The sequence below is a fragment of the Zonotrichia leucophrys genome, chromosome 5, assembly GCF_028769735.1.
Source record: "Zonotrichia leucophrys gambelii isolate GWCS_2022_RI chromosome 5, RI_Zleu_2.0, whole genome shotgun sequence".
Lineage (NCBI taxonomy): Eukaryota > Metazoa > Chordata > Aves > Passeriformes > Passerellidae > Zonotrichia > Zonotrichia leucophrys.
The window spans coordinates 33,339,230-33,355,494 of NC_088175.1; the positions used below are offsets into that span (position 1 = coordinate 33,339,230).

General features: G+C 44.1%; 1 protein-coding gene across 9 annotated transcripts in view; it reads right to left on the bottom strand.

The window, feature by feature from the left end:
- PHF21A (PHD finger protein 21A) overlaps positions 1-14,233 on the bottom strand; it is a 124,985-nt gene extending 110,752 nt beyond the window's left edge. For 5 of the 9 annotated variants that reach the window (XM_064714110.1, XM_064714106.1, XM_064714109.1 and 2 more), the window contains exon 1: positions 13,813-14,232. The gene's annotated coding sequence lies outside the window, so the exon portion shown is untranslated. Of the gene's footprint in view, positions 1-13,098; positions 13,185-13,522; positions 13,586-13,812 lie in introns of those variants that run through there. The other 4 variants (XM_064714107.1, XM_064714105.1, XM_064714103.1 and 1 more) reach the window with 3 other exon arrangements.
- Positions 14,234-16,265: the final 2,032 nt, after the last annotated feature.

Below are 16,265 nucleotides of genomic sequence, written 5' to 3' on the forward strand. Positions count from 1 at the left end.
ATGAGACGTACTGGTTACCTAAGCTGCCTTGTGTTTGGCCTTGAATCTGTCTCCACAGTTACAGAGTAGAGATGTCACAACACACAAATAGTTCAGTAAAGACACTGTACTAGCCCAGCTTACTGATGAAAGACAACTCCAGCCTTATGCAGAAGCAGTCTCAAAACATGAACAACTCCTAATGAAACATGAGAGGGACATATGCCAAAATTTGTGTTCCACAAATAGTCTAAGACACCAGCAGTGACACTAAGGGCTATGGCTGTAGATACTCCAGAACAAGAGAAACGCATTTCAAAGATCATGATTCAACATCCCACCAGAGCCTAAGAGCTTAACAGCACAGGTAGTCACAGACATGGGGTTCTAAGCATGAGACTCAGTTTTAAGTGAGCCATTTACAGTAAACAGTGAGGTGTATAACAAAAAAGGAGCCATACTTTTCATGTTTGCATTGGAACATAGGTCCCTGATTATGCAGCACTAAGAGATAGTGGAAGCAACACTGGACCCAGCCAGCTGTGACAGATGCAGAAACTTGAGTATTGCCAACTCTGCTGATTTTTCACTTGGAAAAGGCATTTTTACAAATTAACAGAACAAGATATCTGTCCCTGAACAGTACTCACTTGGGAGGATTGAAGAATTCTGCACACATAAGCTGTACACAAAATAGTTTTAACAAGCAGTTAAGACTTCAGCACTGCTGACACTCATTACTCAGTGTTACTTTTGCTGTGCACTGACCCATTCCACCCAACCAGGCCAGTGAAATCCTTTGTACCAGACTTAAGGTATGGCACAGAAACAGTGATGGTATGCAGTAAAGCCACTGGTACCTCATTCATATGCAGGACATAGACAAAGTACATTCAGGAGATGTTTTAGAAACAACCATACCTACATGATAACATGCAATTTCTTGTATTCATACATTGCAACAGAGCTAGAAAGGTAGAAAAAAAAATCAACAGCAACAACCACCACCACCTTTCTTCTCTTTTTTTCATGTTCTGCAGAACTTAGGACTGTTTCTTTGCGTCAGTGCTTACCCATGCAACTCAGATTTTACTGGATTTCAAATTTACATTTATCACAATCTCCCTACATATCAGAAGGTCTCCCATTCCCATTCAAGCCTTTACTTTTCCTTCAACCCAAGATAACCTACAAAAATATATCCAACATTTCAAAAAGAAAAAAAAGTACCAAATTTATTTTGTACAACCAGTTTTACAAGAATCTCACTTCCACTGGGACAACACTACCTATTTGTACACCACCCATACTTAATCAGTGTATCAGTTCTAGGCTCACTTTGGTTTACAATATAGCAACATTAAGGATATGAATGAAGCAAACAGTTTTCTGGATTAAACACACAAGGGAAGGCCTCCCTTCCTAATTTAAGGTCTTCAATAAAATTACTGTAATGCAGAATAAATCAATTTCTCTCTCTACCTCAGTTTCTAATTCAAACATGGGAACAATGCTACTTACCAGACTGACCTGTTATCTTTTAAGTAGAACAGATTCTTGAATAATAACAAGCACACCTATACTCCAATGAATAAACTATGCTGATTCACAACAGCAGATTGCCTGGGCCAAATTCCATGTTGCATTAACAAGTCAACAGGAAGCACTCCAAAATTATTACACGGATGTGTTCTGATCTTCCTTCCCCCACATACCAGTCAACTGGCATTCTCATTGCTCCCAGTACACAGGTATCAACCTCAAATACTGTCTTTCCTTCCCCTTTCTTTATATCCTCCCTCCTCACCCCCTAAAAGACTTTTTTTCTTCTTCTTCTTTCTCCTCCTCAAAACATCCACAAATGGGAACTGTAGCATCTGGAGAATGGTATTTGTAGCCGGGGTAGTCACACTCAATGTGGGAGTACTGATGGTAGTCACTAATCTGAAAGGAAGAATTCAAGTAACCATACACTATATAGTTCCTTTCTTCACAAAACCATGATTATTCAACACAAGTAAAAAGATTTACACACTAGGATACAAACATAACACTGAATCACTGGACCAATTTAACATGGAATCACATAAGCATACAATTAGCATTTAATGGCAGAAAAGTGCAAGACAGCTGTACAATGGAAGTAGACTTCAGCTACAAGAAAACTAAGTGACCAAAACAGTTTTACTCACACTGATTGCCACAGATTTTTAACTGATTGTTTACTTAAAGTCAGAAGAATAAATTGTAGGCTTATCTTAGTGGCTACTATAAACAATTGAAAGGCATATCATTTTCAACCTTCACAATGCTGTCAGGGAGTGAAAGGTACTACAGAACATGGTATGATTGCACTTTCTGAACAAAAGGATTGGCAGTTTTAAGAAGGCTGTTGTGGCAGCCAATTATTTTTATTCCCAAGGGGTCAGGGTGCTTCACCCGGAGGAGAAGGCAGCGACATTCTGCTGGGGGTCACTCCTTCAATCCCCTCACACCAACATCAGCACAACCTTCTCCTGCTCTCCTGGGATCCACTGATTGCATGTATATAACAGCCCTACACCAACATTGTCCTAGAAGATGGAGCAAACCACCCCATGGCAGGAAGATTTACCACAACAGCAGAGACTAAGATGAGACAAAACAGTGAGGAGCACTAAACTAGTGCTGTGTACACCAGTACGCATTTGTATGTGCCAATATGCAGCTGTATCAAGAGCAGCACTCACACTACTGTGATATCAGTGCAGTGCCCATCATTATGGAGACTGCTTTGCAAAGTTACTCTTTAAACAAATTGTTTTGTTAAAAAATTAATGCCCAGATTTTTAATGAACCCATTGTTGTACTACAAAGATGTTTAAACAGGTCTCTCCACACAGGCACATGCACACAAATTCTCATGCACTCCTCTCATTACTTTGTCCTTACATATTCCTCTCCTTACTATTTCAAGAAAAGGGTTGTTGTGGGGTTTTGGCTTTTTTTATTTTTATAATGTCTTTGAGAAAAATCACAGTTCCTATCAATTTAAACTCTGGTTATTATCCTGTGGGGAGGAGAAGGGGGTGGTGGTAGAAGCCATGAGGACTAGAAATATACAAGAACATTTACTGTATAATTTTAAGTCCCCTTCTAATGTAATTTCTGATCCCCAAGAAACCCATATGAGTCTTCCTGCCAACTGGAATACCAAAGAGATGTCACAGGTAAAGGGTTAAAATGCATCCTGCATAAGTGGGACTATCGAAAAGATATGTTTCAAAATATGCAGATAGTATTTAACTCCATTTCCCAATTTATGCAAGAGTTTCTGAAAAAATGACAGGAGCTTCTGGTTTACCTGAGAGAGAAGTACTGGCATTTCTAATGTATACTACTTTCTACACACAAACAGAGATTTAACAGATACTTCTGCCCTTCCTTAGTTTAAGCTTTCAAGTGAGTTAGAGTGAGATTATCTATATACATGATGATGAAATCATCAAATATATTAAAAATGAATATAAGGAAGAAACAGCATTTTTAAACAAAAACAACCATGAGCACAGAAGTGTAGATTAAGCCAGCAAAAGGAAGCCAGAAAGAAGGTCCCAAATGGGGAGGAATCATACAATTTTATCTTACTTCAGGAAGGAGCAATGATTTTTGCTCAGGCCATTTTGCAGCAGCGACAATGTCAGTGCAATACAACCTGAGGCAGGTATTCACAGTGCACTGACCTACACCCTACCAGTGGACTCTGCAGCTGAGCAGACACTGTTACCACAGCAGGGCACTAATCCTGCACCTGCATCTCCCAGGCCAACAGCACCAGGTTTTGGCTGACTGCAACGAAAGCAGCTCATCACCACAGATTAAAACCATTCCTTTACACTGAACACTACACAAGTTCTTCCTCAACAGTGAGGCATCCAAATGTAATTCCTGCAAGAAGTAAGGTGGAAGAAGAAAGACATTCTAAGTCTTATGGCAAGAAGAAACTGCTACACATGGATGAGAATTGTGGGAAGGGAGGGTATTTCCATGTTTATTTTAGAGGCTGACATTCAAAAGAAAGTAGAGTAGGTGAAATTCACCAAATTGCAGGTAGAAGATGGAAACTAAGGCTGATTCTGAAACAAATTTCATAGTGACAAATCCACTGACTTCAGCACAATTCTATAAGACCACAAAATATGAAGTATGGTGTGCTGGGTTTCCTCTTTGAGAGAAGAACTGCAGTAGACTCAAGGGCAGGGACCTGGCATTCAGAAAAAGCACAAACCTGGCGAGTGCTTCCCAATTTATTTCTCACCAGAATGTACTCTCTGAAAGGGTAAAAAAGGGAAGCTCAGGTAGCCACATCCTTTCCTTTTGGGGTCACTGATAAAAGCATTCTTAATACAGCAAATTCATGCTACACACAATAGATTTACATGATGAAGATGCTTATCAGAGACTATTACTGCAAGCTAAGCAGCAGTGAAATGGTATCTGGAGCTCCAGCTTAGATGCAAATTATCAAAAACTTCATTATTAGTAATATAGGCCACTGTAGTCCTTTTATAAAGTTATGAAAAAGGCATGTTAGTGAGGTTGGGGGGTTGGATTTTTATTGTGCTTTTAATTGTTTGGGCTTAATTTTTTTTAAAGTCCATCACAAATCAGGTTATTCAAATTTCTGACCAAATATCTCAACATCACACTAGCAAGAGGGATAGAGACAGAAAGTATTCCTTGGATACATCAAAGAATAATTTCTGGCTTTCATGCAAAATTTTGTCGTGCTAACAAATTAAGTAAAAGCCCTGAATAAATAGATTCCAAGTTCTTACAAAGCATTACAAGAGCTCAATATTAACCCATTTTAAAGGCATAGCTAAGACACTAGGAGACAAAGTACCCAGAGGGATCACCAGCAGCCTCCTAAACAGAGGCCAGATTCTTCAAATTTTGTCCAGAGCTTCAGGCCTGCAAAATACACCTAAAACTCTGTTTTGAGGGGAAAAATCCTGGTACTCTCAATTCAACTGTGAAGTTTCCCATTGGCTTGAGCAGGGCCACAATTCCTTCACAGATGAGGACAGATTTGCTCTTATGAGATAAGAAGTACTTACAGAAGTTTTTCTTTAGAACTGTGCATCAAACCCTTTTGTACCTCCCTACTTCTCACTTTCCTTATCTAGGATACCCTGATCCAGCAGCATTACAAAGGGCACTGTTGCAGGCTCTCTACAGAAGGTAAAAATGTCCTTGAAGGACAAGATACACCATCTTTCAACTACATATAGATTTCTCTTGGTTTCTTCTCTTGCCTGTTGTATAGGCCCAAGCAGCCAATGAACGAGAATTTCACCCTGGCATAGCAACAATGTCAGCCTTTCTAATCATGTCAAGATACTAATAGTAACTATTTCAGCTAAGTGCCTGTCCTGTCAGCAATTTGCTCCACATGGGCTGTCAAGGGGCTGGGAACACTTAAAGAAAACTATATTACTGTTTACCAAGTCCTTACAATTACAGCATCTATAAGGTTTTTGACAAATCTCTTCACCTTTTTGTATCAGTTTTAAACAGTGTCAGCAACATATAGTGTGTACAATGTATCAGTGCTGACCAAACACAATCCTGACCCAAGGAAGTCATTACTACCCAAATATCTGCCACACACATAATCTGCACAGGTGAAGGAATGCAAACTTTTTTTAAGCTTTGGGTGTTTTTTTGCACAACCTATGAAGCACATGTGAGTTCTGAATTTATAATGAGCAGTATTTCTGGACACTTACTAAAAGAAAAATAATTTTGCCACACAGACCTAGATATTGGCTAATTATGGTGATTACAAAGAAGCTACTTTCCAACATTAGAAGCCTGGAGGTTTTCATCCTGTTGCTACTTATATAGATTCTGACTTTAGGCATTCAGCTATTCTCTTTAATTTCTGCAGGACTTAATGTTAAATAACATGACTTCTTGCAAGACTGGAGCTCTAATTAATTTCTCCAAAAACAAAAACAAAGTGTAGTTCATATTGTCTGACACTTAAATACAAGCCTTTTTATATTAATATCTCATACAAACCGAAGAACAAAAAAATTTATAGGGATCAGTTAAAGTTAAGTGTTTGCTCACTTGAAAATGAAGTGCATTATCCAAATCATGGCACACGAGATTACAGTAAATACTAAACTTGTTGCTGGATGAACAACCAAAATCAACTTAATGTCCATTTGAACTTTGGCAAATCTGACTGAGTGTTGTGTGAAAATTCACAATTTCTACAGATATAAATAAAGCATTCTGAAAAGTTACTATTCCTCTATATCTACTTGAGAAACACCTCCCATTCTTTGATGCAAGTCTGACGTGAGTTCAAGCGCAGCAGTCAGGACTAAACACACCTGACCAAAACTGCCAGATGTGTTCTGCTTCTGGTGGCACCTGCCAGTACCTGTGTTTGTGACTCTGTGTCCCCTTGGGAACCAGCAATGGAGTCACCAGCCCCCACAGCATGAACATAAATTGGATCCCCTGCTCTGATGCATAAGGCACCTATGTCATCACTCACTCTCAAGAAACACAGCAGAGAAGTGAGTTCTCATCAGTTAAAAATGCTGTTAAAACTCTCTTTCACTGTGTGAAAAGAAATCCACTGTAACCCACTGTCCTCCCAGCAACTGGAAAGGACAACATGGTTGCCATACTCCCAGTAACAGAAATCCCCTTCTGCCAAATCTTTCCATCCATAACATTGCTCTGAAAGATTAAAAATCCCCAGAATATCAAATAAGACACTTGCAATAACAGATGAAGCAAGGAGTTAGTACAATTAATGTATTCTTTGTACAAAAACACATAAGCAGTTGGAAGACTTCCTTCACAGGAAGGAAGTCTTATGCTTTTCTCTAAACATTTTATGCAACTATAAAGCATTTTTGACTTGTAAACAAAAATATCTGATTGTTGCACAGACTTAATCTGACCAACAAGAACTGGATAAGGCACTGAGAACTGCGTTTTAGAATATGATAGCATCTTATAGGCTTCACTCCAAATCCCCAACTTCTGCTCAAGAAAACTACAGGTCCCAGGATGCCTTAGGATAGCACAATCCTGGCAGGCCATCACAATAAAAACAGAGCACTGCACACTGGGGCCTGTAGTTTCCACGAGCACATTTTTGTTCAAGATGAGACCAGATGTAGGCCATATTGCACACTTCCACAGGCCTGCAAACAACACACACCCCCCAAAACAGGGAGACCACTGCTGGTAAACGTCAGGTAAGCGGGATCAATAGCCAGTTCTAATATGCTGAAGTTAAGAGGCCAAAGACCTCTGCAGAAATAAACATCAGCTAACCATGAGTCCTCACAGAATAGCAGTTTGGCTACTTTTAAACATGCACAGTTTGCTGTAGCTTTTTAGCATCTTTTACTGAAGTGCAACAAGAATTCATGGGGCTTTCCTCCCAAGATTGCTACATTTAATAACATTAAAAAGTTCTCTTTTGAATAGCAATAGGAAAAGTACGTTTGGTGAGGGGCATATTCTCCCAGTCCAGAATTCAGTTATCTGGAAGCAAATTGCTCTCCTCCTCCATTTCTACAATGTGCTGAAGCAGGGCTTGCCTCTCTCTTCTGAAAAGAAGTGGCTCTTAGCTGAAAATGAAATAGCTGTGTCTCAGCGTAGGCCTCAGAGAGGAATACGCTGTACTTCAGTAAAGGGAATGGCAGCTCCCCCTACCAGTCTGTTCTAAGAAGGTTTTAATCGAGGAAGGAAACAACCAGGGAACATAATGAAAAAGTCATCCTTTTTTTTCCCCCTCCCGCTTTCCTGAACTCTGGATTGTTATTATTAAAACAAATAAAAACAATAATACACATATAAAATTCCATCTAAGAACTTATATGCTGCCCTAGTCCTTGTAGTACAAGACAGTGTTTGCAGCATTTCCAGGCTAGCAGGCAGCTCCTGCAGAAACATGCTAAAGAAAAAGGCCCATGCAAAAGGAAAAGGCTGGGCCAAGAGAAAGACAGCATCCCACTACAAGAGAAAGAAATGGTGATGCTTCAGTCACTTGAAAGTCATCCTGATGCACTTCCCTATAGAGGCAAGAGGCCTCAGGAGCATCTAAAGGTTTTGTCAATACAGCAATGCTGTCCATAGGCCAGACAGCTGTTGCCATAGTTACTATCAGCCAGCTTATCAGAAAATAATTATTGCGATTACTCAGAAGTTTTGTTAAAACAATTTAAAGCTTCAATAGGATACCACTTGATCTCTTCAATTAACTGTTTGCAACTATGCTGCCTTTGGGATCCATACAGTTAACATGGATCTGCAGGGTTGAAGTGGAAGAGGGGAAGCAATCAATGTTCCTTCTCCTTTCATACTGACAGCTTGTATTTCATACACAGAAACAAGGAAGCTGAACCACCCCTAAGCCTGGCTGCTCTGCCAGAGTTCTCTCACAGGCCATCTTGGAGTTACAGGCTCAAATCTGCCCTCGTTTGCTTTAACTATTCACACATCCATACTGCAATTCAAGAAACACACCGGCTACGTTTCCAAAGTGTGCAAAGGTAGAGTCCCTCACTTCAGAGGCAGGTGACACAACTCCTGTACCAAGTGAACTTTCTCTCTTGTCCTGCTTGCCAGGTAGAAGGGCAGAACCAGGAAAGTCCCATTTTAAGAAATCGGACATTAAAAATGCATAGAAGCTGCATAAATGTGGCCTAGAACAGGGCTCAGAGGAAGCAGAGCCTCACTACTCCTGTACCACTCCCAGATGCATTCGCACCAGTAACAACAAACATTAGGCTTGGGCTGGGGTCTGGGGGGCGGAGGCAGCGTGTTTGTTTTGTGGTGTGCGGTTTTTCAAAGCATGCTTTGAGCATACAGTCTCTAATCAAAAGAGTGAGCATTTGTAATGACAGCAAACAAGAAATCTCGGGCAAGAGGGAACAAATAATAGGTCAAACCATCTAGGCAAAGAGCTTTTAAGGCATGGGGAACTTATTCCACCAGAGATGTTAAGCTGGTGTCAACAGTATACCAGAAAATAATGCTGCAGATAAGCCTGTATCATGCAGCACAGTTTTTCCTCAAAAACCTGGAATGATCAAAGTATTAAAACAAAAGATTCTCTGGCAAAGTTGGGGGTTTGTTAGGACAGTAGGCAGGGAAGACCAAAGGAAGGGACCTGTTAGAACTTTCTACACTAAAAAAATTATTTTCGGGACGGGTGATTACGATGCAGCAGTAAGTACTTTTTAAAAACTCTTTAAATTTCTGTACATATTACAGCCTTTCTATGATCTATGCTTCACTTTTGTGAAGTTTTTACATAACAAAAGCAGAATCAAACTTTAAATCATACTTTAACAATTTCAGTCCAGAAAGGAACTGTGTAAAGTGCAGGAGCCATAAATAAAAACTTATGAAAAAAAAAAAGCTGCTGCATTTAAATTTTTTTTTATGAGACTATGTGCCATAAGGAAAAAAATGAAAAGAAAATGAGAAAATACAAAGCTGTCCACCCCCCACACCAAATGTAAATAAAATTATTTTTTGCCTGCACAATGCATATCTCCACCACCAGCACAAGCCAGACACTGGCTCTGTGCTATACTGAACAGGAAATATTACTGTAAGATACCTATAAAAACTATCCTTCTATACCCTCTAATTACAGGGTACAGAAGTAAGTACCAGCCCTTTGCATTCAGCAGACATCTCAAAACCCTTCTGTGCTCTGCCCCACCTTTCCACTATATGGTTTGTTCCTAAAAAACCTTTGTGCTGTTAAAATACATCAGAAACAGGATGTGAGCTGCTTTCTGGCACGGAGTAATTGAACAAGGGCAATTCACGAACATACAGGAGCCAGGCCTTTTGTAGAGTCTTACACTTCTAGTATACAGCTACACATGTGACTGCACAGTTGTGAGCATAAAGGGTGAAGGGGACAGGGAAGAAATATTATTAGAAGCTTAATAATAGGTTTTTAGCACTGCCCCTTCTACACAAGAAGCCTCTCCTGAAGGAGATGCTTTCCAGCTCACATCCCCATGAAGATGGCCCTGCAAAAAGCAAAGCTCTATCACCCTATGAAGTTCTTTCTTATATTTAATATTTGAAACAAGTAAAACCATCAAACCCAAAAGAGCAGTGAAAAGGTTAGGGTCACCAACACGTTTCTCACGTGACATTCACCTTGAGTTTCTGGTACCCATGCAAAATGCCAGTAACACATGAAATGAGATAGCCTTATATAGTCTTATAATAGTCCATCCACGTTCCCTCAAAGTAGACTTAAACAAAAGAGAAATCTCCACTGCAAAAACAATTTCCAGTAGTATCAATTCATTTGACCAAATAAAATTCTTCATGGTTCTGAGAAAAAGGATAAAGGAACTGAACAGCTACAATGTGTTCATTATAAACAAACTGCACAAACAACACAAGTGATAGCCAGGCTCACTATCAAAGCTTTCCAACTGCACACAGAATTATACAACTTTTTAAGGAGTCAATAAAACACATCTTATTTTCTAAAAAAAAACAAACCAAAAGTCCATGAAAATTGTGTCCTTTGTAAGGATCCACACCAAGATATTTTTAATTTTTTTAAAATCATAATTTCTACAGTGAAGTTTAACAGGCACACACAAAACCTCATCTCTTAAAAAAAAGTAAAGTTGGAATAAGAAACAGTTAAGAGCAATATCTGAAACACAGCTGAAGCTGAATAGCTTACACTGAGGAGATAGCTTTACAAAACCTAAACTTAAAGCAGAGATGTCACTATTGAACCTGGGAAACACAGCAGCACTTTTTTCTAAGCAGCCTAAGTTTTAATTTCTTACTTTTGCTTTTTTTAAGTTCTTTGAAGAAAAGTTTTTTTCATTTTTCCTAAAGGAAGAAACCCCCTTTCAAATGCCTGCTTCCACCAACAAAACTAGTTCAGGATGTACACAGAGGAGAGCAAAGATTTAAAACTTTCAGGTCAAAATCTTAAAAACACTAATGGCAAAAAAATTATTAGTAACAAAGACTCCTCCACATAACATTTTGAATCACACAACATAGCTAGTCAGCTTTGCTAGTTAAATGAAAAATCACCAAAAGCCATAACGGGATCCACTCCAAATTTCTTGTTGCTCAGGTCACTAAGGCTGAAATGCTGGGATGTGACATAGCTGACATCATCTGGTGGCAAGTACTCCCAGTGAGCAAGCACCTACCTTCTGCTAGACAATGGGTCTCAAGACCTTGAAGAGATACTCTATACACACCACTATACAACATGGATAGAGAGGCTGCTCCACAGTCCCTCTGTATCAGCTCAAACCCCTATCTGATATAACTATCATAAAATAATCTCTCTACCATAGTGAAGTTGAAAGTTTTAAAAATATTTGAGAACCTCATCATCTATTTTTTTAAATACAGTTTTAAAGTTTCATTTACTGAGCTACAGAGTTTCTTTCTAATAATCAACATTTAAAAATGCTCCCAAAGAAAGTTTCATTTAGCTATCATGAAGCATGCACAGATATAAACAAAATTTCCAAAGACTGTGATCTTTCTCCTAAGATATGATAATTAACTTCCTGAACTAATATGGGTAGTTATGCTATTATTTTATTAAAGATCCTGTTCTCAGTAGTAATTTAATGTTACTATTTAATAAAAACTATAAAGTTGTATTATACACAGTCACTAACAAGTTCAATATTAAAGTTCTGTAGTTACTGTTAACCTGGTAGAAGTAATGAATTTTGGAATTTTAAGTGCTTTTTTTAAACAAGGCATTGAAACACATGTCATTTTTTTCACAAATGAAGCCTCAAAATAAGCCTCCCTTCATCAAAGTTAGAAATTCTCCTGCTAATGTAGCAGGTCTAGTCTCACCAGCTAACTCTGGGAAATCACAGGGAAGCCAGAGGAAGCCAAGTTACAAAACTGAAACTAAGCAGGTGTCTTCATTGTTAGAAGTGAGCACAATGAGAAAAAGGGGCGGGCGGGGGGGGGGTGTGGAGGGAGGAAGAGAAAAAAAAAGAGTAAACAGACAGCCAAAATCCATTTCATATCTGATATCTGAAAACCTACAGCTAATCAAAAAAACGTGCCTCTATCTACACACATGGGTGTATAGGAGTATCTATCCTTTAGCCTGATAACAAGCAACAGCACAAGAAAATTTGCCTGGCCCAAGGAAGCCTGCCTCCTCCTCAAGCCCTGCCATTACGGAGCGCACATCCCCACCTGATTTCTCCATGCTCAGCCCCACCGTCCATCACAGGACACAACTTTCTCGTGACACGCAGTTATTACCCCCAGTGGGACCTTTTTACACGCAGGCTCCACAGTGAACAAAAGTTCATTGTCAAGCTCAGTGCTTGGGCCCAAACAAATATCCAAGAGGATGGAAGAGGGAGAGAAAGGGAGAAAGTGCTCCTGTCTGCAATTTTGCAGGCAAGCACCGTTACTTACAATTAAAAAGTGGGAACAGGTGTAGCAGATATCATAGTTTGATAGCTGAACAAAGAATATTACAGCACGTGACTGAAATGTGATGACATTTGTTCACCAATCGAAAACAAAAGCCACTCTCCAATGGCACTCTTTCCTCCACCCCCAAGAATTAGGAACTTAGAAATTTCTCCATATTGAAACACATCTGTTCATAGCCTTATTTTTTGACACTTGAGAAGAAGTTGAATGAAGAGCTCCATGCATTAATAAAATGCGAATTTACCCAAAAAACCTCAGCATACTAAACCATCAGCACCCGCCAAACTGCAGAGGTGGTTGAGAAGAAAGCTCTACCGACAGTGAAGCACGGAATAATAAAGAACAGGAAAAAACAAAACACACATCACCACAAAATGAAAAAAGAAAAAAAAAAAAGCAGAAAAAGAAAAAAAAAAAAGAAAAAGAAAAAATCCTGCAGGAAGGCAAGTGAAGAAAGGGAAGGAACATGCATAAGAGGACTACACCAAATGGCAGAGTCCCACATAGAGCCCCACTCCACCTACACGGGCGCAGGAGGGAGGGAAACAAACCAAAATAAAGAAGTGTCCGTGCCCAGTGCTGGGGCAGGCGTGGGCACCCCCGGCCCCGTACCTGTGCGGGAAGGGCAGCCCCAGGGCGGGGGGAGCAGGCCCGGCTCCGGAATAACAAGTTGCTGAAGAAACGGAATTTTCCCGGCGCTGCTCGGGCCACAAAGACGAATGAAAGGAAGGAGGGAAGCGAAAAAAAAAAAAAAAAAAAAAAAAAAAAAAAAAAAAAAAGGAAAAACCGCAGCAGCGGATTTACTACGAATTATCCATCACCGAGAGCGTCATCATTTCCCAGATAATAATAAAACTTCCCCGACAGCATCGCGGCGAAGGACCCGACCGAGAGAAAAGGGCCTGGAAATAATCATCCTGAAGGAAACCGGAGGGGAGGGGATAAGCCTCCCTCCCCCACCCCATCCCCAGTGCAATGTGTCATCTCCTTCCCCTGCTCCTCCCCCCAACCCCAATGTGTCACCTCCTCCTTTTACCCCAAGTGTCACCCTCCTCCACCTCTCCCGCTCCCGCTCGCAAACTTCTGCCGGGGAGGCCGGGGGGCCGCCCCGGGACGCTCCGCTATTCCCCGCCACCCCCCCGAGGGAGGGGCCGGGGGCCGCGGCGAAGTTGCTGCTCCTCATCGCCAAGTTGGCCGGAGAGTGCGGGGCGCGCCGGCGCCATCCCGGGGGGCGCGGGGGGGAGAGGGGGGGACGGCGCCCGGGGGGGCGGGGGGGGCAGGGAGGAAGAGGAGGAGGAGGCGAATCCGAAAGGTGGGATACTACACCCTGCTGGCGGCGGCGGTGCTGCTGCGGGCCGGCCGGGGTCCCCCTGGCAGGACCTCTCTGTGAGGGGGAGGACTCTTCTTCATAGGGGGAGGGTGCCGGCGCCGCCGCTCCTCTGGGCCTCCCTGTCCCCCTCTTCTGGGCGCCTCTCTCTCTCTCCTCTCACTTTCTTTAAGCTAAGCGGGGAGTGGAAGATGGTAGGTTGCTCCCTTCGCCTCCTCCTCTTCGCTCGCTCTCGCCTCTGTGGGGTCCTTTTCCTTCCCCCTCTCCGCGGGGGGCTCCTCCTGCGGCGGGGAGGAGGGAGCGGGCGGGGAGGGCGGCACGAAGCCGAAGAGGCGCAGGAGGAGAGAAACTGTAACACAAAAACAAGCCGAGAAGCTGAACTCTTCTTCAATCCCATTCACCCGGCCCGGCCGCAGCACACCGCTCGCCGGGATCCCTCCGCCGCCGGCCTGCCTGCCTGCGGCGCGCTCCCGACACGCCGCCGCGCGCGCCCCCGTCCGCCCCGGCCCGGCCCGGCCCGCCGCTGGAGACCCGCCGGGGAAGCGGGATCCGGCGGGCCCACGGCCACGCTCCCCCCTCCCCGTTGCAACGGCGGGACGCCGCCGGCCGGGCCTGGGCCAGGGCAAGGGGGGCAGCCAGGAGGGCGGGCTCGGCGGCTTCTCCTGAGGGGGGACTACTTGACGTGTCGGTGCGGCGAATTTATTTCCCTTTGCCTAAGGAACGGGCTGTGCTGCGGCCCCCATTGCCTAGGGAAAAAGCCCGGATGTAAAGTGAGTGAAACTAAAGTAGAGTGAAGTAGGGCACCAAACTCTGCCGGAGCAGCGGCGCCGCCGGCCGCGGCCGCGGGGGGCACTGGGCGGCAGCACCACCCCGCACCGCCGGTACCGGGCGGCCGTGAGGGCGCGGGGGCCGGGGAGAGCAGTGCGGGGGTGGCCGCGCGCCAGCCGAGACCCCCCCCTTGCCCCCCCCCACCACATACACACTCACACACATACACACACACACTCACACACAGCCCTCCCTCCCCGCGCCCGCCCGGCCGGCCCGGCTGCGCGGGGCTCGGCGGGGGCGGCGCACGGGAGCGCGCGCAGGGCCGCGCGCAGGAAGCGGAGAGCGGGGAGGGGGGCGCGCGCGGGCGGGAGGAGCCGGCGCGCGGGGCCCTGCCGCGAGGGGCTCCGCACAGGAAGTTGATGCAACAGGGCCGCGGGAGGGGGGCGGGGGGCGCGCGCAGGAAGCGGCGGCGGCGGCGGGAGGGAGCGCGGGAGCGCGGCGGCCTCAGCCCCGTGCATGAGGCGCGGATGCGCCACGGCCCGTTCGCCCGGGCCAAGGGCCGCCCTCTCGCGCTCCCTCCCTCCCCGCAACGCCGGCCCTGCCATGTTATTCGAAGGAATAGCGCACACGCTCTCCGCGCGGCCGGGTAGGAAGGGAGGGTGTTCCCTCCTCCACCTCGCCGTTCACGCAGCGGGCTTGGCTTATTTATTTATTAACTTACTACTCCAGTGCCGGGCGATGCTGCCATTTGCTTTCGTGCGAGCGGCGGCGCACCAGCCTTCTCTCCTTTTTTTTTTTTTTCCCTCCCCATTCCTCTTCCAATTCCCCTCTAGAAAGGGGGAAAGAAAATAAAAACACAAACATTTTTTTAAAAAGGAAGAAGAAAACCAACAAAAACCAACCGTGGCGAATGAGAAACTTTCATGGGCAGGTTCAAAGCAGGGAAGTTAACACGCCATGCATTAGAACGTTTCTGCGGCACTCGCTGGCGTGGAAATCAAATCTACGTGACTTGGGCTTCGGGCGCTCCTCGGTCCCTCCCTCGTGCCCTGGGCCCTTCGGGGCCCGCTTGTGCCGGCGGCTCGGGGACCGCGGTCCCCCCGGTCCCTGCCACCGCACAATGAGCTGCTGGGGGCTGCCGAACGCCAGCAGCCACTCCAGGCAGGGTCAGTCCTTATCTGCAGTACACTAGCTTAAGTTACAGGCATGCCCCTGTGCGTCTCCGGCTTCCCAAAGTCTCCAGAGTCTCAGAAATACTTAAAGCCTCGCATTCCTGTCGGAGCTACCATTGCTAAAAGCAGTGGGACGTGTTCTGGACGCCGCGGGATTTGCATGAGCTCTCACGAAAAGCCGGGATTTGATGCAATGCAAAACTGATTTTTTTTTTTTTTAATAGCCTCTTATATCGCTCTATTCCTTTGAAATGCTCACAAGTTGTGAAGAAAAGTAAGTGTTTGCGTTATCTCTGCAACTGCTTCAGGAAGCCACGATGAACTCTTTATTATATTGTGAAACTAAATCCATAAAGCAGTCATGATGAGTAACTCGGGGACGAGTCGTAATTGGACAGAAACGCAGTTTTATCATCTGGAGGATTCTAGAGGGCTCAGCGTGAGTGAGAACTTACAGCGAGGTTTCCTCTCAACTGTAAAAAAGAGATCTATAAGCCATTGTTTATTTA